This window comes from Planococcus citri, chromosome 2, assembly GCF_950023065.1.
Source record: "Planococcus citri chromosome 2, ihPlaCitr1.1, whole genome shotgun sequence".
In the NCBI taxonomy this organism is placed as follows: Eukaryota; Metazoa; Arthropoda; class Insecta; order Hemiptera; family Pseudococcidae; genus Planococcus; species Planococcus citri.
The window spans coordinates 48,468,297-48,492,721 of record NC_088678.1 but is presented as its reverse complement, the minus strand read 5'-3'; the positions used below and the strand labels follow the sequence as shown (position 1 = coordinate 48,492,721).

Genomic DNA, 24,425 nt, shown 5'->3' with positions numbered 1-24,425 from the left:
TTTGTCAATTTTATCCGTCCAAAATTTTTTTGCCATAAAAAATCAAAATTTTTCAAAAATTTCTAGTGTAATTTTTGTTTCAACAAAAAACATTAAGTTTTTGGTAAATAGCCAGTAACTATTGATATTTTTTTTTTTTTTTTGGTAAATTAATATCTAGTAATTTTCAGTAAATAATATGATTAGTTATTTTTGGTGAATTACTCATAATTAAAGTTTGTCGAAAATTTTGGTAAATTGCTTGGGTAATTTTTGTTTTGGTAAATTAATGGCGTAATTTTTATTGGTAAATTGGTGTTCCAATTATTAAATTTTCGTAAATTGCTGGGGTTATTTTTGGTAAATTGGTAAAGTTTGGTAAATTGGTAAAGTTTGGTAAATTGGTAAAAAAAACCTTTGGCAGTAAATTACTGGGGTAACTAAAAAAAAGTCGGTAAAAATTCGGTAAAAAATTGGTAAATTAGTGGGGAAATGTCTGGTAAATTACTGAGGTGAATGTTGGTAAATTGCTGGAGTAATTTTTGGTAAATTGGAAAATTGGTAAATTAGTGGGTAATGTCTGGTAAATTACTGAGGTAAATGTTAGTAAATTGATAGGGTAATTTTTGGTAAATTCATAAATGTTGGTAAATTGGTAAATTTTGGTAAATAGGTAAATTTTGGTAAATTGGTAAATTTCGGGAAATCGGTCAATTTAGGTAAATTGGTAAATTTCGGTAAATAGGTAAATTTTGGTAAATAGGTAAATTTTGGTAAATTGGTAAATTTCGGTAAATCGGTAAATTTTGGTAAATCAGTAAATTTTGGTAAATTGGTAAATTTTGGTAAATAGGTAAATTTCAGTAAATAGGTAAATTTCGGTAAATAGGTAAATTTTGGTAAATAGGTAAATTTTGGTAAATTGGTAAATTTTGGTAAATTGGTAAATTTCAGTAAATTGGTAAATTTTGGTAAATTGGTAAATTTCGGTAATAATTTTGTTTTTTGTCAACAATTTTCCTGATATATTATTCCACTTGTAATATGACGGTTACGTCTTCATAAGTACGCTAATTTTTATTTGAAAATCAATTTCATAAAAGTGTAATATGATGGCTACTTATGATTGACTATTTTATTTTGTGGATGTTTTCGTCTTTTCGTATTCATTAAACCGGTAAATTTGGGTACTTCCGCGCATTTTGATAAATTGGTAAATTTTTAAGTAATGTCTGGTAAATTACTGAGATAAATGTTGGTAAATTACTGGGGTATATTTAGAGCAAAGTCGGTTGATCTTGCGAACTGCGCAAGATGTTTTTTTAAATTGTATTTTATAATTGAAAATAAGCAAAACAAAAATTGCGAATATTGGAAGAAAAATGCAAATTCACTTGAAATGTCAATTTACAAGCCATTGTGTAAAAACTAACGTCGTATGTCGCAGACCTTGCCTATACCTGTTGATTTATTTACTTATGTAAACAAACTCAATAGAAAATTGCTTCCGTGTTCGAGAGGTGAAAATCAAAGTAGGTAATATTTAGCAGTAAGTATGTAAACGTTAAATAGAAAATCAAATGAAATGAACAAACTTGATAATCAATTCTGTATTGGCATCGGTAACTTTCGGTAATTTTGGAAGATCGTGTTTTTTGCTTGAAAGTTTTAAAAATTGCTATACTTAGGAATTCTGTAAAAAAATCAGTAGAAAATTTTGGCAAAACAATAATCAAAGTATTTGAAATTTTTACAGTTTTAATTTTTTGTTTAAATCTGAGCCTTTAAAAGCTTTAAAAATGCAATTTTTTCGCATTCATGTCAAAGGTGAATTTTTAATAATGTCATTGTATTGTAATTCGAACTCAAAACTCAGAACTCAGAAGTGAAGTTTTCTATAATAAGATCTTGAGATTGGACTATTTTGGGACATTCAAAATCTTCCAGGGACTCTACATTTTTCATTTAGTCAGCTGAAATTTTATTGTAAGCTATCTGATCAGTTTCCATACTTTTTGTAAAAAAAAAATGTGCAAATTTTACAGACTATATTTTTTGAAAATTTAATTAAATATAATTCGAGTCGAGGTGTTACAAAATTGAAGCAAATTTTATTTTATTTTTTTTTATTACTAGTATAATAAATTAATAATGATAATGAATTATTGAAAGAAAAAAAATACTGCCCGACATTTCCCGACTCATTTTCTTATTTCAAAAATCAATATTTAGAATTCAAAGCGATTTTTTACGAAACTGTCCGAAAATGCACCCCACTCTCAAAAAAAGTTCGAAAAATCCATGCATATAAGAGTTATACGTACAAAATAATACCTAATTTTCTAGTCAGTAGGACAATCATGTACTTGATCTTGAAAACAAGTTGACTTTTGAAGAAGAAAAAAAAAAAGGTTGTGATTTAAGCCGACAAACAGAGCAGACTTTTCAGCCGTGTAAAAGACCCCTCGCACGGTTCTCGGCCCTCATCGCTCCCTCGTCTCGAAACCATGCGGCTTGATTTTCTCTCTTTCTCTCTCCTACGCCACACAAATTACAGGTGAGAGCGCGGCAAGGTAACGTTATTATATTTTGAGTACGTGTTTGTGCGCTTGTGTTCGTTGTGATGGTTTGTATAACAGGTATACGTGTATTCACTTTTACCTATGTAGACCCCGAAGCGCTATCAGTTATCCAGGTATCTCGAAAGGGCGGCTGAGGCTGATTCGAGCGACCTCTAGTAAGATTTTTCATCGTCGAACCAGTTCGCGCTTTGCTTCGACTTCGAGTCGCGCATACCAACCTGTTTATAGTTTCTTACTAAACGTTGTCGTTGTCGCGAGTACGCTTTTTTAGAGTTTTCAAATAATACGCGTAATAGACAATTCGATATTTTTTTGTTTCAATTTTTGGATTTTTTTATTCACCTGTTTCGATTCATATACCTGTTTGTGTTTTCGTTGTTTATGTTGTGTTGTGATTAGTTCTGTGTGCGATATGTGATCTATTCCAGGATTATCAACGAAAAAAAGGTGAGTTTTTGTACCTATCATAGCTATTTTCATATATCAACTAAATACTAAATAGGTAGAATAATATATAGTATACGTCTTATAGAGGTGTAGTTTATAATCGTATTCGTAGATTATTTCAAGTTTAATTGAGTATACTTATATGCTTATTTTTCTTGAATGGTCGAATGGTTTAGAATAGTCAGCACTTTTTCTTCTAGTTTCATATTTCATTACCATTAGTATAATAGTTTGAATCGAGTTCAATTTATACCCGTACCTTGAGCATCCTATTACTGCAGCCATAGGCAGAGACGCAGGCCAGTTGCATTTTAGCATAGTCAACATTTTGCATACGTTTTTATAACTCGTTACGTGCAACGGAATTCAAAGAATGTCAGTTGGAATCACCAACTTGCATAATGTAGTAGATGTGAATGCTAATGATTATAGAATTGGAAATGCTTAGCTAGTCAGCATTGATTGATAAAATATTGACTGAATTCTACGAACATTGAAACTGAGATCTTTTTATAATCGTGAATCCTACAACTATTATTATGGCTATGGTTTTCTTAGTAGATAATAATTTTCTTGCAGTTGTGTTTGAAATCTGGACGATGAAGATGAATGCTGTTGAAGGGGTTTTTGAAAGATTTTAAATATTACCTACTTATTGATTCCATCAGGTTGTTTTGTCTTTAGGATCAAACAAATATTTTGTAGGTTTTTCTTTTAGTTAGATTTTTGATGTTTAATTCTTTCAGGTTGTTTTGTCTTCAGGATCAAAACAAACATGCTGTAATTACTTGATGAAAATATTGTTTATTATACCTACTTGATCTCAAAGCAAATGAATTAAATTCTGCGTTGGTTAATTCTGTCAGGAAGTTATTTCAACTTTCAAGTGTTTTAAGAGTAAGGAAATGTGTTTTTGTTTTTCAAACTGGTTGTATGCAGTCAAGGGTGCAGGTGTATGTTTTAATAATACCTTCATTGTCTTTTATGAGATACGGTTTGCTCGAGTTTCGCCAAGTTTTGCTCATTTTATCGAACGAATAGCTAAGGCTAGACAGACTCTGATTAGATATTTTCGTGAAGGAGAAATTAAATTCAAACCAGAATAATATATTTTTTTTTAAAGGGAACATCAACATCACAGGTAAAATTAATAGCTAGAGAGATGATCCTCAATCACTTTTGGGTCATTCTCATTCTCTTAATATTCTGGCTCAAACAGTAAAAAGAAAGAATTGGATATGATTTTTTGAGAAACTTCTACTTAAGTATTTTGAATTCTTATTTCAAATTGATTGTTGATGCGAATTATTTTTTGATTATTTCCCAATCGATGTATGGTCGAAATGTTGTTTGTATTTGATTAATTTGATTGATTCAGATAAATCGTATCCAGGAAAGTGCAGTGATGAAAAAAATGCTAAGTACATTATTTGTCGTTTCTAAGTTTCTAAAAAAGTAACTAAGTGGCAGGAAAATCGGATGAAAGAGCTTTTTAGTCATACAAATCGGTTTGAGGACGAGGTTCAAGCAGAAAACTATTTCATGAAATTAGGCTTTCTAATTTTTGCTTGAGTATCTCAAAAGCAAATCATCCTCCTCCTCCCCCCCCCCCAAAAAAAAATTAACCACGCTCTGCAAACGAAAAATTTCATGATCTGCTGCAGTTTTGATCACCTTCAGTTTTTTTTGTTTTTTTTTTTAAATTAAAAATTATTATAAATAACGGTTTGATTTGAATTTTCTAATTTTAGCTCAAAGTATCTCAAAAACAAAACATCTCAAGGTGAAACTGAATGATTTTCCGAAATGAAAAATTTGAATAATTCGTGCTCTTGTATTCACATTCTTTGAAGAAAATTCAAAATTGGGGGAAATTTTGAGGGGAAGAATAGGCACATTTCTGGTTTTTCAGGCATTCGTTTGCAAGTCTCTGTCGATGAATCACTCAAATTATTTTTCTATTACGTTCAGATGACCAGATGTATGTATTTTGAATCAAGATCTAAATTAACAGAAAAACAACGATTTTTCAAGAAGGGACAATCTCAACTTTTGTAGACTACCCAATCAGAAAATTCTATTTCTTTCAGTTACTTCTAGGAAGCTTGGATGAGTTTAGATTATTTTTTGATGATTTTCAAATCGAGATTCGAATTAGTAATTGGTATTTTTTGATTAACTAATATTCGATTTAGATTCGATATCGATCAATTTAAAAATCCGTCGTTATTTTTTTAGTCGAAAATTCACTAGAGTCTAGATCCATCGTTGTTGGAAAGAAAAAATTCGATTAATCTTGATTGCTTTTTAAATGTGTTTCCTCGTGAGAAATAAATCGTTGATCTCAAGTTATGATTTAGATGATTTTGCATCGTTTTTTTGGACAATTTGTATTTGCCAGGAATTCATTTAGAAATTCAATCAGATTTGAGTAGGTTGCAAATGCGTTCAGTCGTTCACTATTAAAAATCTTATTCTACAAAATGAAAATTTTGGGGAAAAGGTGAAGTCTTATTTCTATTAGCCGAATAATATTCAACAGAATTATTCAAAATTATACCCACATGTGAATCATTAAATTATGAAAATTTCCACATAATGTTTTCGTACCTATAAAATTCTTATTTATAATTTTTGTCACTTTTTTTCTCATTTTTCTCAAATAACTTGGAATAAGCACGATTGGGGAAATTTTTAATAATTTTAAAATGGATAAAATTTTAGCTTTCAAATTATTATTTTTTTCTAATTTTTACAAATTTATGAATCCCTGCATTTTTCATATTTGTTCTTGAATTGCAAACTTGAATTGAAATCAGAAAGTAATAATATCGTTTGAAAGCTTCAATTTCAGTGTTTTTCAACAATTTATTATCAGAAAAATACAAATGAAATTGCTTTTCTTTCAAGTTATTTTGGAAAAATGAAAAAAAAAAAAAAAAAAAAAAAACTCAAATCTGTCAGGATTTGCTCAAAATAAGTTTTGGAATGAAATGTACAACACCATCAAATGAGTACCTTAGAGTCAAACCCAGAATTCTCCAAATTTTTCAAAAATGAGGTTATGATCGTTTTGGGTACAGTTAGTAGGTACGCATCAATTGCCATTCATCGTTTTTACCTATCTGACACAATGACGCAGTCAGGGGTGTCCAAAGTACTGAGCCAGAGTCAAATTCCGAAAAATGTCCAAAATTTTCAAAAATGAGATTATGGTCGTTTTGGGTACAGTTAGTAAGTACGCATCAATTGCCATTCAACATTTTATCCCATTCGATACCATGATGGTTAGGGGGTCCAAAGTACCGGGTTCGAGTCAAACTTTGAAAAAAATACTTTAAAAAAAAATTTTTTTTCATTCTAGTCGACTATAAACAACCTTGAGATACTTTCAACAGACTTGAATCAAGAATTAACCCTCATTTTATCATGCATTTTCGTGTATTTTCGATATTTTTTACAGACTTGGAGTCAAAACCAGAATTCTCCAAAATGGTATCATGAATTACTGCTATGGAAAGACTTGAAAATTTTTTTTTTTTTTGTCAATTCGATTGTTACCCGAAGCACTATATATAGGCGAGATCAGAAACCTGCTACTACTGATTCCCACCTTTCATCAGTTTTTTGCGTTTTTCTCAAAATGGTGAAAAGTGGAGAATTCTGGGTTTGACTCTAAGGTACTCAAATTTCTCAGGTCAAAAATCATGCAAACTTATACTTAATGACTTCAAATTCTCGAAAAATGTTGAATAGTGCGTTCTGGAATTGAAAAAATACATTAATGTACATAATAGGTTCTGGTTCGATTTTATAGATTCGTGGAACTGGTTACAGTTACAGCTCAGTGCAATTAGACTATTTTTCTAAAACTCACTCGACGATTTTCGAAAAAGTTTATTGAACTTGGAGCATTTTACATTTAAAAGTCCGGCCACATTTCCAATTAATCTGGCAAAATGAATTTCATCAGTCAATTTTTGGCGTTGAAAAAAAAGCAATCAAAGCGAACAAAAATATAACGTCCAAAATCAATTTCAATTCTCGCATAGTGGTTATACTTACTTATCAACATGCAAATCGTAATTCGAAAACCCATCCAAATCTAAACTCTCTATCAACACCTTCACACTTGCAAGGTATTTTATATACACAATTTAAAACAATCGTCATCCATTATAACAAAGTGTACGTAATCAAAATCATACAAAAACATTACGATTGCTCGTGGGTTAAGCTATAACCAATTCTGATTCTTTGTCAAAGACCAACGACCACGTACATTGTACAATGCGAAAAGAAAAATCACCCTGAATACATTAGGACGTCGAGCTCGGATTCGACTGGAAATTCAACTTATTAAAAAATTATTGAATTAAAATTTTTACGATAAAATTGGTATAAAACGCGTTGGAAAACTTTGTATAAGAGCGTTGTTGGTCTTTCCATAAGAGTGTATAAATAAATATAGTATAGGCATCCGCGTAAAACATCTTATTTATACGATACTTAAAAAAGATAAAACCTCATAGATTGAACCGTCTCCAAGATGACATTTTAATGCCGGCCGCACACTGATTATTAAAATTTAGAAGAAAAAACACTCCGGCTTATCTCGGAAATGATTTCACTTCTAAACCGATCTGAAGAAGGTAAAAAAAAAATTCCATCGTTTAAGACTTTTATGGCGATGTACAAATGGAACGCCATTAAGCAAATGTTCGGATACCTTCATATGCTTACCTAGAGATTAATTCCGAATATATTCAGTGATACCTAAAAATCTCACCGTTATAGGCGAGAAATACCGGATCTTTACGCTGGACGCATCAGTCGTCATTTAACTGTTAGGTCTTTCTATCTTTTTTCGATATTCCGAGAAAAATTCCAATTCAATACGAGACGACGACGATGAATCGTTTGAAAAAAGTACTGCTAAAAGGAGACTCGGGATAACAATAAGGAATATAGGTAGGATACCTGTACTTGGTACAATACCTGTCCTAGACGACAACAATCAAACAAAAAAGACACCTAAGCGTGTCCCGGTGTAGGTACCTGAAATTGAAAAAAATCACGCCATGCTCGAAGGAAGCGAAAGAAAGCTACAAGTACTCGTAGAAATTCGCCAAAATTACAATTACTATTTTTTCGATGAAGCCTATAATACGTTTTATGAAACCTGTGGGGAATTTTGGGACACCCTGCATTACTCTCAAACTACTCGCATACCATGCTTCAAGAAACGTTAGCAAACGTCCAACCAGTATATAAAGTGTCCAGTCGAAGAAGATCGAAATTAAATACGCTTCTTCGTAGACGTAGGTACCTCCAGTTCAATGAGAGGATTTCCAATGCCCAGAGATTTTTGTTTTTTTTTCCTTCCTCAGCGTCGAGTCGTTGATCGCGATCGTTTCTAATTTAGTCTTGTATTTTATCACCAAATGCCCTGGAAATTAACATCGTTTGCACCGAAATTCCTTATAATAAGTTCGATTTATTTATCACGTGATATACTCGCCTTAAAAAACGATCGCACGACAATTTCTCCGACGTAATATACGACTCGAATAAGGTAAATTTCCCATAAAAAATCAGACGAAAATGGTCAAAGAATGTTTGGTAGGTGGAACAAGGTAAACTTGCATTCTGAAAAGAAGTCTGTTTACAGTAATATTTTCCTCGCCGAATTGAAAATACCTCGCGTTACGTAACGATTGGAAAATTCGATCGAATTCGAAATCCCCATTTTGATCCCAAATGTTTCTGAAATGAGAAATTGAACAAAAATGCAGCTTAACTGTACCTATGAGCTATATAAGTTGACGTTATTATCTTCGAATGAAATCTATACCATTACCATTTGGAATCGTTGCCCAGCAACACGATAATTTTGTCGATTTACTGTATTATCTAACCGACAGATCGACTCTTTTCCATCCAAAGACTCTCCATATGGAATTCCAGCTTCGTATGCTACAAACCAAGTACCTATAATTACCTATCAGCGACTTATCTCGAAGTATATTATACTGCTCGTGTAGTACTACACATTCTCCGAGCATATGAACCAATCACTCTTTGATAGGTATTGCATTATTATTAATCGTCGTTTAAAATCCAATACCGTGAAAATTCACCAACTCGTCGTAATTACCGTTGAAGAGAATTAATCGATTTTACTCGCGTGAATTATACGAGTAGCTTAATATACTTACTCGAATAAAAAACCAACACTGGTAATGTTTAGGTATTAATTTCATATCTTTTGATATTTGATGCTCTGAGTGTTTAATGATTAATTAAGCAAAATCAACGAACTTGAGTTCTTCTTTACCATATCCAAAAGTTTAATTCTCTTAGATTTTGAATGTCAAAAAGTGTAAACGTTTTTGTTGCTTGGCTTATTAAAACTTTAAATTTTTTGATTGATATACATTTTTTTTCTACGAGTAATCATTAATCAAACAACTTTCCGATATATTTTTTAATTTTTTTTTTTTTTTTTTTTTTTTGTTTTAAAACATGAAGTTTTAATGGGAAAAATTTTACCAGCATTTCGAACAAAAAAATCAGTAATTCACTCTTCATCATTTGAAAGAAAAAATTAAAATACCTGAGAAATTATTTGAGGTGCCTTGTCAGTTACAAATTTTCATATATTTTGAACCAGTTTCACTAAAAATAATTGTAAAATTTTGTACTTGTGAATTTGAATTCGATGAAGTTTTTTTTATTTTCAAAATTGGCTTTTGCACTTATTTTTAAAGTGATTAAAAAAATTTTTCATTGTTCAATCCACTAATCGTTATTACTTATATGGATTTGTGCATCTGCAAATGAGAGGCGTTTCGCGATATGGGTCCTTGTGGTGATTCGATGTTTTTTTTTTTTATTGGCGATTCCGACTTACTTTTTCACGAGAAATCGAATGGTGCGATCAGATTTCGCCTATCTCATCAACTTCTCGTTTTAAAATTACTTGAACATGAATACTCAAAAACTCACATTTTTGGGAAATTGAAAAACAAAGTTTTTGTTTGTTTTTGATTTTTTTAAAAAAATAAAAAAAGGTCGATGGAAAAATTATTTTATTGTTGTTACCTATGTAAAATTTCATGGGGAATCCGAATTTCTCGGTATTTTTTTGCGGGGTAGTCTGTAACGTTGTGTAAATTCGACTGTTCACCACAAGGTCCCTTTTCTAAATCACGGATATCAGGCGATGATGAACGAATTTCGTCAAAATTTCCCATCCAACCTATGCGCAAGACAACATTGCACCCGAAAATCAAAAAAAAAAAAAAAATCGAAAAAATCGAAGCGATTCGATGTTTTCTCTCTCCTGAAAAAATCGAAATATCACCACAAGGGCCCTTATCGCAAAACCCCTCTCAAATGTAGGTACTTTCGAGTAAGTTCTGTTTATCTACCTTAGTTTCTTCGAAAAAAACGCAGTATAGGTACTTGAATTTTATCGATAGATTTTTCTAAGAAGAAAATAATATTGTTTTTAATTTTTCGCACGTTTTGCAAAATAACAATCTCGAAATTCTTCAACGACCCAATACGATTCGATAGTTGATTTATTTATTCGTGATAAATATTTGTAAAATGTACATTTACGTCTTAATTACCCTACTCTCGATGCAGTTATTTTACAAGAATTGCATACATTTTTAGTACCTATTTATCGAACGATCGAAAAACGTTTTTGTCGTTAATTGATTGCTGAATTAATTAATCGAATTTTTATTTAAATCGAACGAATGTGTCTTCGTTATTTACGTAATACTGAATTTACGAGGGAAAAAAAATCAAAATTCTCGTATAGTATGTCGAAGAAAGACCACTAATATACACGTTTGTAGAAAGTGTACAATTCTTACATTTACACAGGTATACTCGTACCTATAGTCAACTTATGTGCGTACAAAATTACACTTTCGGAAAGACCGATGATTTTTCTCCCCTCCACTCTCTAATGCATTTCAACATTGATGCATCTCGATTCTAGATGAAATTTATCATTTCGCCCCAACTGGCAACTACCGACCACGCGAAAAGAACCTGCCGCTTAGGTAAGCCGAAACCATATAACATGGCGCCAGACGGAATACCTGAACGTTCGCGAGAGGCTGCGCGGTAAAAAGTGCCTGTAGCAGGTAGAAAAGTGCAATAATAACCATTTTGTCTAATAAAAGTTTATTAGCGAGCAATACAATCGAAATTTCCCGCTTCGAATACCCCCCGAAGGCGATAAAATCTGGTCGTTCAATAGCACACAGTACCTATAAAAGAATACACGAAAAATAATTTATAAAGCGTCATTTGAATATAACACCCACCATTTGTATACGATAGTGTGCAGTGTGTCGACCTTTGGAGTGATTTGTTTTTGAAATTGAATGTACTGTAGGTCTAAGTATAGAGGCTATACGATTCTGCGATGGGCATTTTTTAGACTTGGAAAAGTTTTCGCAAAAGGATCAAAATTGAATTAGAAATTTGAACACTTGTCCTACGACATGTTTCAATTTCAATTTACGTAGAATATTTAAATCAATTATTATATCCGGACATGAATAAAATTGAGACGAAATCATCGATGTAGAAAATACCTACGACAATATGACTATAGGTACCTACAAGTCGAGTCGAGTCGGTTTAATGATCGATTTTCGACACGCTTCGTCTAAAGTAATTGTCGAAAGTATAATCGATTTATGGTAGTCGTCTGTGTACGCTCTGTGGCCTACAATTGGCTCGAGAACTTTATGGAAATATGACAAGAAACGAAAACGGCAGCTAACGAACTACGATGAAGCGAGTACTCGAGCATATGGTATGTCCCTCATCTCGATCTCTGAAGACCAGTCAAGTGTTGACAATCGACATTCGCAGATTCACATCTCTGTCCTCTCTTGCTACAGGCAGTGTTGCCAGATCAAAAAAATACACAAAAATAAATCACCAGCCAAAATTTCAGACGCTGAAGTGTATTTTTCGATTTTTGGTGAATTTTTGAAAATCAAATTTGGATTAGAGATACAAAAAAAAAAAAAAAATTCTCCAAATAGACCTAGAAAACTGAAATTTGGTATGTACTGTATTTTCGACCTTTCAAATCGATTGGAAATGACTTGGAACCATTTTGAGCAGTTCTGGAGCCTCCAGCGGATATTCAAAAGTTGACATTTTTACAAAATTTTACTTAATGAAGTTTTGAAGCTAAAATTTATGTACTTTATACCCTAATTTCAACATGCTGAGTCTAGTAGAGGTGGTTTCAAGCCGTTCTAAAGCCTCCAGTCATATTTTGGAAAATTCTAATTTTCAAAAAGTGTAGTAAAAACTGTTCACATCAACTCGTTTAAAGTGCTAAATTTAAATTGGACGGATTTTAGGGCCCTTTTTTTTTTTAAAAAAAAAGTGGAATTTCCAAAAAGCTTCTGAAAGTTTCAGAAAGCTGCTGGAAGTTCCAAAATGGCTCAAAACTATTTGGACTTGACTCGGTATATAAAAAATAAAGGGGAAACTGAATATCAGATTTTTTATTCATTTTTTTTTATTCAACCGACGACGTGGACATGATAAGTTTCTTCTTTCAAAAATATACTGGAGGCTCCAGAACTGCTCAAAACTGTTCAATACTGTACCCAATCAATTCACTGAAGGGGGGGGGGTGGTTGAAAATAGTTCATATTTCAAATTTCAGCTTTCCAAGTAAGTTTTGGTGATATTCCTATTGATTTCTTTTTTCAACTTTGTGTCTGGTGTCTCTCTATGACTGAAAACGTCCTCAAGATGCATTGAAGTATTTCTAGCCAGTACTTAACCAATGAAAAACCTCAAAAATTGGCTTCTTAACGCAATGGAAATCTCTCAGCTGTTTTTTTCATTGTTTTTCAAATTGTGGTATCTTGATAGAAAGAAAATCATTGAATGATAAGCATTCGGTAATCATTTTTATGATGTTTTTTCTTTATTATTTCAACCAAACAACATTCGTACTGAAAGCAGGAATAAAAAAGAGAAAATCTTTCAATTTTACTCGAAAATGGTCATTCATTTATTTCTTCCATCGAACTCGATGAATTCTTGAGATTTTCATTTCGCAAATATTTCGAATATCTTATCACATTTTTCGTGAAAAGATCGAATATTTTGCAATTTTGAGATAATTCTCCAGAATCGGCTTGTACACTTGCTATCTAAAGTGAACCTATCGGATGTACGTAGACATGCTATATTGAATACGCAATAGATACATATAAACACCTCTATTTTATGTTTTGTACATGAAAGAAGACAATGAATTGTACGATGTAGTAGGTATATAGTGTTGTAATGAACAACGTCGCTTTTAGTATATACACGAGATTATAATCGTGAAGCACGCTATAAGGCATGAATATGGAGTACACAGCCCCTCACCTGGTATTATTGTCACGTCGTCATGATTTGAAGCTGCAATAAGAAAGGTATCATCGAGAGTTTGTTGTGGACTTCTGGAAATTCGCGCAGTCGTGTATCACACTAGCAGCTTTCTTTCGCCTAGTGCCTAGTGGGAAGCGTTTAAAAGTTTTGCCTACGAATTCTCCCACACTATAGGATATCGATGACTTAATATTTCCTATCGACTTGTTTCCTAATCCATCGTTCAAGTCTCCGCGGAGAAACGTCGCTGAGGCTTATACGTGTACGTATTTTTATGGTATTTACTTCAGATTGGATGCGATACGCAAACACGTGTAGTGTACCATCGAGTTTCGCAACCATTCCGCTCTCCCACGCGTAACGTAATTGGTAGATTTTTACCTGAGCGCATGCGCACAACCGCCGTTGTCACTGTTGCATTCAATTCAATGCATCTTCACGACTTCAAGTTCTCTTGACTTGAACTTCTTTCTTTTCTTCGCCTCTCTTGTATGCGCTCTTTCGAGTGGCGCATTAATAAAAATTCAAATAGCGCACGTGCTCTCGTATGTGTGTATTTTTCTTCTGTTCGTGCTCGAACATCTTATAAGGTATTACATTATTTATGAATTTTTCTTTTATTTAACGTCGAACGGGTTATTGGCGTTTGTCTCGTGACAACTGGACCATAATATTGTAATGTAATGCTGGGAAATTATGCATACGACAAATTCAGTCGTTCGGTTTAATTAATGCTATAGAGGGTGGATTCTGGTATAGTTCAAAGGCTTTTGAGCTTTTTGTGCAGCTTTGTGCGTATACGGAAGTAATTATCGTTAGTGGAGTATTTCGTATTATTTTGGGTGTGGGAATTTCAAGATTACGTAACGTTGTGATCAGTTGGTTTCTTTTGTGATGGAGAATGGGGACTGGAGAATTATGAAGGGATCTTTTTCGTCTAAGAGTTCTCTTCGTTGTTTTGAATTTCTTTCAATTTGATCGAAGGTGTCCAAAAAAATTGAAAAATGCTTCTAGGAATTGTTTACAGTACTTTATCCCAAATACCTTCCACGAGCCTCCAAATACCTCAAACGTCGACCCTCGTTTTGATTCATTCCAGGGCCAACTTGGAATCATTTACCTGCCAAGAACTGAACTGAAATTTCATCGTACAAAGATACTGATCCCACGACACGAGAATTTTTCCTATTTCCAAAATTGGAATAGAATACGCAAATAATAGAGATCAATATCCTTGGGCTATGCCATTGGTTTCTCATCGTGAACCGAATACGATTGTTTGGAATTTGTTTTCCAGACTCTCAAGGTAGATTCGCAAAGCTCCGAGAGAACGTGGTGAGTGGGCACCAATAGCCCGCGAACCTGTACAATTATTTAATTCCTTGATAGTGATCCTATACTCGTAGTGATATTTCCGAAGGAGGATACGCTGCCGCGTGTCGTACAGAAAGGTAGCCGCGTATTATAATTATATTTTATCGTTTCATCTGCGGGCTAAAACGTACTGGTATAAAGGGTTTTCGAAATTTTATCGCATGTCTGCTATGCTACACGAAGTTGTACACATGTAAGCTTAATAATAACGAATCTCGCGATAAAAAATACTCGATAATCGAGAGTTCTGAATATGGCACCAAAGAATATTGCCCAACGGAACGTTATATACGTATTTGGAAATCGTTAAAAATACTTATACTGTACGTGTACAACTTATATGGTTTTCAAAGTTGTTCTGTGTGGATCAAAGATGGTAGATGTGGTGGTGTTTTTTTTTTTCATATTAATTAAAATTCAATAATAACGGGCGAGTTTACGATTTTGTTGTATACCGAACTAAAAGCACACAAGTGCGGGTTAATTATCGAATTCGAGCAATGATACGACACGGTTTGATTTGTTTTGTCCACTTTTAATGGACGTGGTCGACGATATGCCATGCGTAATCGTTAATAGGGTAAATTATTCCAAATGTTTACGACTGCTCGAATTTTCCATTTTAATTAAATCGATAATGTTCCAGTTAACGATTTCTGGCTGTAATTAACGCGTACGTATTGCTTATTTGGATGATTTTAAAAGTCACGAGCCTTACTTCCAAAGTATTTATTTGGTTCATTTGTTGTGCTGGTAATGTCTGCAGAATCCGGAGAAAAAATTTACGATTTTATAGTGTAAATCGTCGTCAGGTGGGCTTATTTTAGCCTGAGGCAATTTCAAATTTTTTTGAAGGATTTCGTATTCTAAAATGAATCTTACTTATTTGTCGAATGTGAATTGATCTTGTTCTTGTATAGTTCCCTTCAATTTCTAATGAATGTAGTTGCACTTTTTCCCCCTTTTTTTTTTTGAAATTTTTATTCTGTAGATATTAAAATGCAGACTAAAAAACTATTTTTTTCAAATTTATCATCAGATCTGATCAGATCCGGACATTCCATGAATCTATGTAGTTTGATCTGGCCTGATTTAATTAAACTTTGGTCAGACCGAATGGGGGAAACCTAATTAGATCTGACCAGATCTGAACTCATAGATCTGTTCACATCTCATCAAATCTTAATTATTTTTCCCTGGAACTTTTGGCTCGTCTGATGAAGAGAACATTTTGAATAGATATGAACTAGTGCTTTTTAATTTGACCGAAACCAAGCTAGATTAAAAGAGCATATTCTAGAATCCCAAAAACCAACATTTCAGGTCCTGAAGTCCATTTTTAGATTTTTAGTAAATTTTAGAAAATTTCAAAAAATTAAAGCAGTTTTCTAATTTTAAAACCTTTTTGTGAGATATAAATTTTCTTGAGCAAAATGAACAAGTGTGGGTAATTTCTTCAATTCAACTCCCACACATCAACAAAATACTAATTTTGGGCCATTCTGGAGCCTCCAACGATTTTTCAATTTTCTGTACAAATTTCAAATCGTTCTGGAGGAGCCAAAAATGAACTTTGGAGCCTATAACTTTGGTTCGTGCTTATTACACGCCTTCTCGACCGTTTTACGGGGTTGCCTTGAAATTCCAGGAGCGCCAGTTCAAAAGTGAATTTTCGGCCAATTTGTAAATCCCAAAAAATTTGAAGAAAAAACAAATTTTCAAAGAACGTATATCACGAGCTGTTTTTTGGAAAAATGTCGTCTCGTGTATTCACGATCACTCGACTCGAAAATAATCGCAATTTGAGCATTTTGGAGCCTCTTGTGATTTGAAAAAAATTTCCAGAAATTTTAATTCGATTTGAAGGGATTAAAAATGAACTTCTGGAAAAGTTAATGGAGTACTCAATGAGTATCGACCACGGTTGTAAAATCTCAAGTTCATTTTTGGCCCCTCTAGAGCGATTTGAAATTTCTGGAGAAAATTGAAAATCGCTGGAGGCTCCAGAATGGCCCAAAACTTGTAATTTTTGGTGTGGGGAGTTGGATTGAACTGTTCGATGCAGGGAAATATTTAGATTATTGAATGATCTGATCTCTTGCATTTTTATTGTTGTCGTTCGTCAATTCAGTTCACCAGAATTACTGCGATTGAACCTTTTGAAATCATATTCTAGTTCCTCTTCAAAGATAACTCTCTTCAAATGTTTCTTCAACGCTCGAATTGAAAGGATGTTAACCTTTCGTATTCAGCATTTCTGATTTCTGATTACTTTCAAGATCTGAAGCATGATGAGATATTTGTTAGGTATGCTTTACATAGGTACAATCAGCCGACTTGAATCATCAAAAATTTCATCTGTGATCTGTTATCTATACTAAGTATGGGTAGATACATAGTTCTGATGTAACCAAACGTTAGATAAGACGATTACAATTCGATCTAAAAATACTTTACGGAAATAATTCGTCTTATTCATCATAAATTTATATCTATTTGTAATGGGTATCACTGTCTTCAACTCGGTAAAAATAAAACACCGATAAAAATTAAAACTAAATATGTAGATACATTTGCTTTGAAGAATCGCGCTTTGCTTACCAAGTCCGATATTCAAATTAGCCGATCAGCTAATGGCGATTTAAAAACGAATGCGAATTAGTGCGCTGAGATGTGCAGACGACGGTACACAGATAGTCTTAAACGAGAAGAAGACCTCTTAAAAATGAGAAGCAAAAAAAATAGAAAGAAATTCTACATACTCGTAGCTTGGTATGTTACATTTAGCTATAGGTATAATCAAGCCAAAGCGCCCGGCTCTATCTGCTGTGAGCATCATTTAGGAGGGATGCGTAGTAGCGGAGGCTGTTAAATAACTCGAAAACAAGTGTTAATTGTGTTGGAGTTAGATTTTATGCGTTCGGTTTGATCTCTCTGGCTCGCTCGCTCTCGCAGCCTCTCTTTCTTTGCCTACCTCTGTGTTGCCGTTCTTCTACACCTATCTACCTTGTCCGAGATTTAAATTATGTTCTCCCTCGTTATCCGCGGTTTCCAGTTAAAGGTTTAGCCATTATACCTGCGCGACGTACCTGTACCTGTACCTATAGATACTATAGGCTAGCATAATGGTGTGGTAGAGAGATGCAATCGCACCGTTTTAAAAAAAAAATCCACCATTTCAAGCTTCGTCTATAATATTTATGGTCGGACTGCGATTCTCTTAGATTTAAACTGGCACGCAGCGCTTTCGAAGAAAAGATTTGTTATCTGCGTGTACGGGTTATTCCACATAGAATGTTGGTATCAAGATGAAAATGCTTGTTAGGCGAGTTTTTCTTCATATTCTTATAGGTATCTTATTTCGTCTCACTTTTACCCCTTACCCCTTACCCCTGTCTACAAATGTTTTGGTTTTTGGCCTCGGGTTTTGTGTGAAAATAAATTTGGGTGCGTTGGTTTCGGGGGTCTTTATCTGAAATTTTGGATTAGCTTATTAATTCTGTGTAGGTATAAGTTGAGGAATTTGTTATCTAAAACTCGAGTTATAAGTTGGTAAATATGTGGGTAAGATTATCGGGAGTATAAAAATATATTCGTTTTGGTCTTCATAAGTTGTATACGAGGAATGGTCAACATTTTTTAAATTCGAACGAATTTAGAGGTAAATATTTGAAGATAGCTGAGTTTATAGATAGATATTGGCATCTATCTGACGTCTATGATGTTTACTCAAAGCTTTCCATTATTAGCATATACCTACCTTGTGTGCAATATATTTTGACTAAGTGTTGCATATTCCGAGAACAAATACCAAAGCAGCATGATGAAGATAGGATACTAAACCATATGTAAACTTTTCACATACCTTTTGTTGTTGAAAAGATTATAGCTGGCGACGCAACGTGTTAATGTTAAACGATAGATATAGCTGAGTAAGTAAATTTATAGCTTAGCGAAACTTTCTCGGCGTATTGGAAATTACTGCATTGAAGGCTCTGGGAAGAAGTGGAAGAGAAGAGAATGCAGGGTATAGTACTCGTATATAAGACGCGAGTTTATATTGTAATGTATTGTAAGATCGAGGGAGATGAACATACGTCGAGTACCTAGGTACTCTCTGAGGTTAGGTAATAAACGTGTTGTGGCACACCTGAAGGTCATCCACCTGACAACAAAACGCATAAGAGAAGATATATGCGTTGATGCCTTTTCGTGGCTTATTTATGTATGCGCGGACATTCCGAACAAATAACTGGCTTTTTTCAAACGGTTTACATTGCGCCGATGCTCTTGAGTCGTGATTATTTTTAATCTCGAGTAATCACGACGACGGATCATTAGTCGGAATGAAGTGTTGGGAAGTAACACATTTCCTAATGAGATGAAGTATGCTGGCCACCTCTCGCCCTCTATGTAAAGGCTGCGGCTTCGAGGCTCGTTGCTAGTTGCATTTATGGCGCATGCATCATGGGCTAAAAAAGTATGCTGAGAGGGGAAAATTCTCGACTAAGCAGGTTTCGGCGATTCCAGCGATCGGTAGGCTGACGCGCGTGGTGTTATAATTACGATGGAAAAAATGTTGCAACCTACTTTAACACGAATAGCCGACCAGGTATTTGGAGTTGGCGACGAGGCGGAGATGAAATATTTTCAAAGGTATTTGTTCCTCAGAGATGTCTTCGAAAGCAAAAGTTGGCAAGTTCAGAAATGACGAGGTGATGGAAAAGAGGGTATCTGAAATTGCAGAACTTGGGACTGAGCTGGAGTCATTCGGGTGAATTGTTTGCAACCTTGATTTTTCTGACATCTACCAGTCTGAATCTGTAAACTTCCTGTTACCATTTATTTTTATTTGGAAAAATTGTGCATTAAGGGCACAAAGGTATGTTGCTGTGCTGAAATCAAACACGGGCCTTCTGGGTGAAACATGAAAGCCTAATATCCTAGCCAATACACCACACGGTAAACTAACCTAACTCATATGAATTTTTGATAAGTGACACTGAAATCTAAAATTATTAGAAGTTGAGGGGTATTTTTTATCTAGGTGGGGTAAATTAGAGTGGATCACAAAAATTTTTTTGGAGGATTTATGCTAAACTCAATGGAAACTTTCATTTTGAGTAGAAAATTCCTCAGGATTTTATTTGTAGCTCAGGAAATGTTCCTAGAGGGGAGATATCAGTCCTCAGGGGGGGGGGTTGAAAAAATGATTATTTTTTTGGGCTGGACCATACCCTACCTGTTTTGGAGGAAATTAACCAGTTTCAAAGTAAAAGCTCGTTATAACGCTTTTCAAGGGACTAGAAAAAAGAGTATTATAAGCCAAATCGTGCTATAGGCGAAAGTCTTTGTGAGAATGGGACTGTCTAGGAATCAGAAGAAATCAGTGTTACTTATACTGAAATTAGTGTTATAACCAGAAGCGTTATAAAGAGCTTTTACTATACCGTAAGCGGGTGATATTTGGCAGTCCGGAGGTAATTTGGCAGTCTCTCATATGGAGCAATATTATTGCATACTGTGGGACTGATTAACACCCAGCAGAGTGCTATCACACAGTCTAGGCTTCCCAAGTCCACAAATAATAATTTAGAACGAATACCGCTTTTCGAGATGCATTTTAAGGAAATTGAGAGTGAAATTACGAAATGATGTTAATTGTTATTCAAAAAGTCACCTTGGAAAGTTACCTCTACCGACCGAGCTGGTAAAAAGTTACATTGGCGAGCGTTACATTTTCATACGCAGAATTTTATCCTCTTTCCAATGGTATACATGAAGTTGGAGTTATATTGGTACCAACACTCGCTGTAGTTGGTTTTTTAGTTGAAAACGTGTGATTTTCGTGTGATTTTCGTGTTGAAAACGCCAAATTACCCACCGTGACCCACCAGATTATCATGTAGTGCCAAATATCCCCATCGCCGGCTAATTTGGCAGTTTTTGCGCGAGGTCTCCGCACGCTAATACCGTCAACTCTGGGGGTAAGTTGGCATCCCCATTCTACTCTACTAACATAGACGATCATTTTAAGCATATATTTGCCTATGTTATCTTCAATTATAGAACCTACACAGCGCGTCAAAGTTGAAAACCCCCAGAAAAACCTGCCAAATATCACCCGCTTACGGTAGTTTGTAAAATTCTGAAATTTCGAATCGACTATTGAAAATTGTTTGGTGTTTTAAGAATTTTTTCTTCTGAAACATTTCGCATTAATTATACCAAAATATTGAAATATGCCATTTCTGAGACAAGGAAATATTTTGGAATGTAGCAGTGCAAATTTTTTGGTGATTATTGGCAATCTTTGAAAAATTTATAAAAATAGGCAATAAGTAATGGATTTTTAAATTTTTTGACGTTGGCAATGACACCACTGGGTTCCAAAATATTTCCCCAGTTTCAGGAATGTTATGTTTCAATATTTTGGCATATTTAGTGCCAATTATGTGTAAAGAAAAAAATTTTCAAAACACGACTTGAACCAAAAAAACACGATTTGCAAATTTTCAACCGCACAGTAGAACCCTGAAAGTGGTCTTGGATTTTGATGGAAATAGCATAGATCGACACAGAATCTCAAATACTTTCACTTGGGACAGGACCATTTCCCCCAAAACAGGTTAGGTAGGGGCTAGAGCAAAAAAATCACATTTTTGTTGAAAATGTTCCCTATTTTTGAGGGTTTATATCTTCCCTCCAGGGACACCTTTGGAGCTGAAATTTTTTTGGGTAACTTTCAACTGAAAATGAAGGTCTCTGCTGAATTTGGTCAAAATCTGCTGAGTTTTTTTCATGATCCACCCTAATCTACACGGGTACCAAGATACCATACCATCTTGGACTCATGCCTAAGTGTTCACCTACATAGCGAGGCAACTGAGCAACCGAGCAACTAGCAACTTCAAAAGTCGTTCGGTGATTGGCTGAAATACGAGCAACCAAGCAACCAAAACAAAAAATTTTGGTTTGGTTGCTCGGTTGCTCTGTTATGTAGGTGAGCACTAACGCATCCAATGATCAAGCTTTAAATTTACCATCCATGATGCCAGTTCTTAGCTAGGCTAGGATTCATTACGAACTAAAGATGTTTTTTTTTTCAACTTTTGGATTACCTACACCAGTTCAATTTTTTACAAGTAACTGTGGTCTTTATTCGAATAATTGCAATAACCAAGAATTTACTGAAGAACTTATCCATAGGTACTTCCATAGAACTAACCCATTACATGCAATAGTCTTGAAAAGATTATTTTATTAGCCTGTATTATGTTTATTACTAAAGATTTACTCGTCGGTATCTTCATCATTAGGTACTGGTGGGAAATTTAAAAGACTCGATAATTACATGCGTTCATAATCACAAATGCACGATTAACATCTCTGCTTGCTTTCAAGTACTTACCTACCTTCTTGCGTTAATACCTCTTTTTAGATCACCTCTGCTCGCTCTCTTCTCGCGTATTAAAATACAGAAAATCCTATCGGAAAAATTATTTTAGCAATAAATGTCTTCGAGAGAACGATTCTTAGTCGAATATTGTTGAAACTAATGTTTTAAGCAGATTTAATTTGTGACAGGTTTAATGGTTGTCTACTCTCATGCCCTGTGCTGATAATGGAAAAATGTTGAAAAAATACAACATTAGGAGAACACTAATCGGAACCGGATCTTATGACAGTTTTAATTTTTAATCCGACTCGGGACTCGCATGCATATCTACGTGTGCGTATTTTTAAGTCCATAAGATTTATAAATACCTACGTAAGAGATTCCTTTCCATCTTTCTATCTTACCTATTTAATGTTCTTTTTCCATCTTATTTGAGCATCTTTTTAAACGAATGGAATAGTTTATTGAATAACATTACCAATGCCAATTGTGCTGGCGAAATGAAGCTTTGTTTAGCTTGAAAGTAAATATCATTATAGAAATTTGCGAGTATTACCAGTCATTATGTAGGTATTTGTCCAGTTTGTGGTTGTTTTGTATTCATAATGTACAAAGATTGATGGATAAATTTACGCACGGCTTTGGTATGTAAATAGTATTTCAAGTAGATGGAAATGTACCTATATAGTGAGATGAGGTCGCAGAACTTTTCAGCTTGTTCTGCTCGGTGATTGAAATTCGTCTGTTTGATTTAAGATTTTTTTTTTTGGAGATTGGTCTGTGCCGAAATTATGTAAGATTTATTCTAGTGGTTTGTTGAACCCAGTTGCCATTTTCCTATTGGCCTTGGAAGCATATTTGAATTCTCTTTTTTTCTGAGAAGATTTCTCGCTGAGTTGAGAGTTTTATAATTTGGTTGGTTTTAACCTAACTTAACCTTCTGCTATAGTAATGAAAATGTTGAAGAGATCCTGCATTTGAAAAAATTGTGAAGAAATTTTCTGATTTTTTTACCAGTCCAAATTCAAGATGATCTTTGAAAAGCTGCTAATTCATACATTTTTATGCAAAGGTATTCGCATTCATGTAAAATCAGTCGACGAATTGTTGGCATTCCAGCTCTATACAAGTGTGATGGACGATGAGTTTGACACATGGATAGACCAATTTGTTCTTCAGCTCGTTCTCGCTGTACTTGTGTATTAGTCTATGGTGTTCTTAATGAGCTCTAAAACTAGTAAGGTAGGGCGAAAGACGTTATGGAATTGGTAGTAATTGCGATGACATGAGATCACGTATATCATTCACCTAAGAACATTCTTCACTCAGCAATCAATCGCGGTTCGAGAAATCCAACCTCTTAATCGCTGTCGAGAACGATGGTCCGATCCGTGTGAACTTGCAATACACATTGAGCTAACCTATGCTATAGGTGTAGGGTACTCTGCGGATGAGAGTTGCTTGTTTCATATTCACAGAACGCTGAACCAAACGCCAAGATGGAACTTATCTATGACGTGTAATTAAAACGGTGAAAAGGTGCCAACGATGAAAAATTCTAGACAAAAGTATATACCTAACGTGTTTGATATGAAAGAAATGGAATGCGCGCTTGTTAAACGAGAACCTATATATAAGAGCACTTGCATGACTTTCAAAAAAATTCTGAAACGTTTTTTTTTCTTTTTCGAGATGACGGCTGTGGCGGTGCAGTGCTTCAAGAGAGTAATGTACATCATTTGTTACTGTTGTATCTGGTTGTGGTAACTTTGATTAATATTTATACTGTAGAATGGTATCTTTAATTGTGCCCATCAAGTACTGGTGGTAAAGAACAATGCGCTTAATTTACCGGACGACGCATCTGTAGCGAAATAAAAAAAAAGTGGAGAGGAAAAACCGTATACGTTTAAATGTGTCGTATGACGATGGCCGATGCTTTAGATAAATATTTACTTTTTACTTTATCATCCGAAAGTGTTAGAATAGTCCAAGTTTATCTCAGGGTTGCGAGCTGATAATGCGTATTATTTGGGGTTTTTTCAATGCGGAGTTTTTAGATCAACTTTGAGTGCGAGAGACCTTCGTATAAAATTCAGGTGTGAATCGATGTCGCAGCCATGTTTTTTGTAGCTGATTGTCTCGTGTGTATTTAGAGGGGTACTGGTACTGATCATATGTACCTATATGTAGGTATATATCGA

General features: G+C 34.2%; 1 protein-coding gene across 2 annotated transcripts in view; it reads left to right on the top strand.

The window, feature by feature from the left end:
• Nucleotides 1-24,425, top strand: part of Egfr (epidermal growth factor receptor) — a 136,477-nt gene that overhangs the window by 72,633 nt on the left and 39,419 nt on the right. Inside the window, exon 1 of one of the 2 annotated variants that reach the window (XM_065350875.1) lies at nt 2,659-3,008. The exons of the other annotated variant lie outside the window; for it this stretch is intronic. The gene's annotated coding sequence lies outside the window, so the exon portion shown is untranslated. Of the gene's footprint in view, nt 1-2,658; nt 3,009-24,425 lie in introns of those variants that run through there. 2 annotated transcript variants of the gene reach the window in all.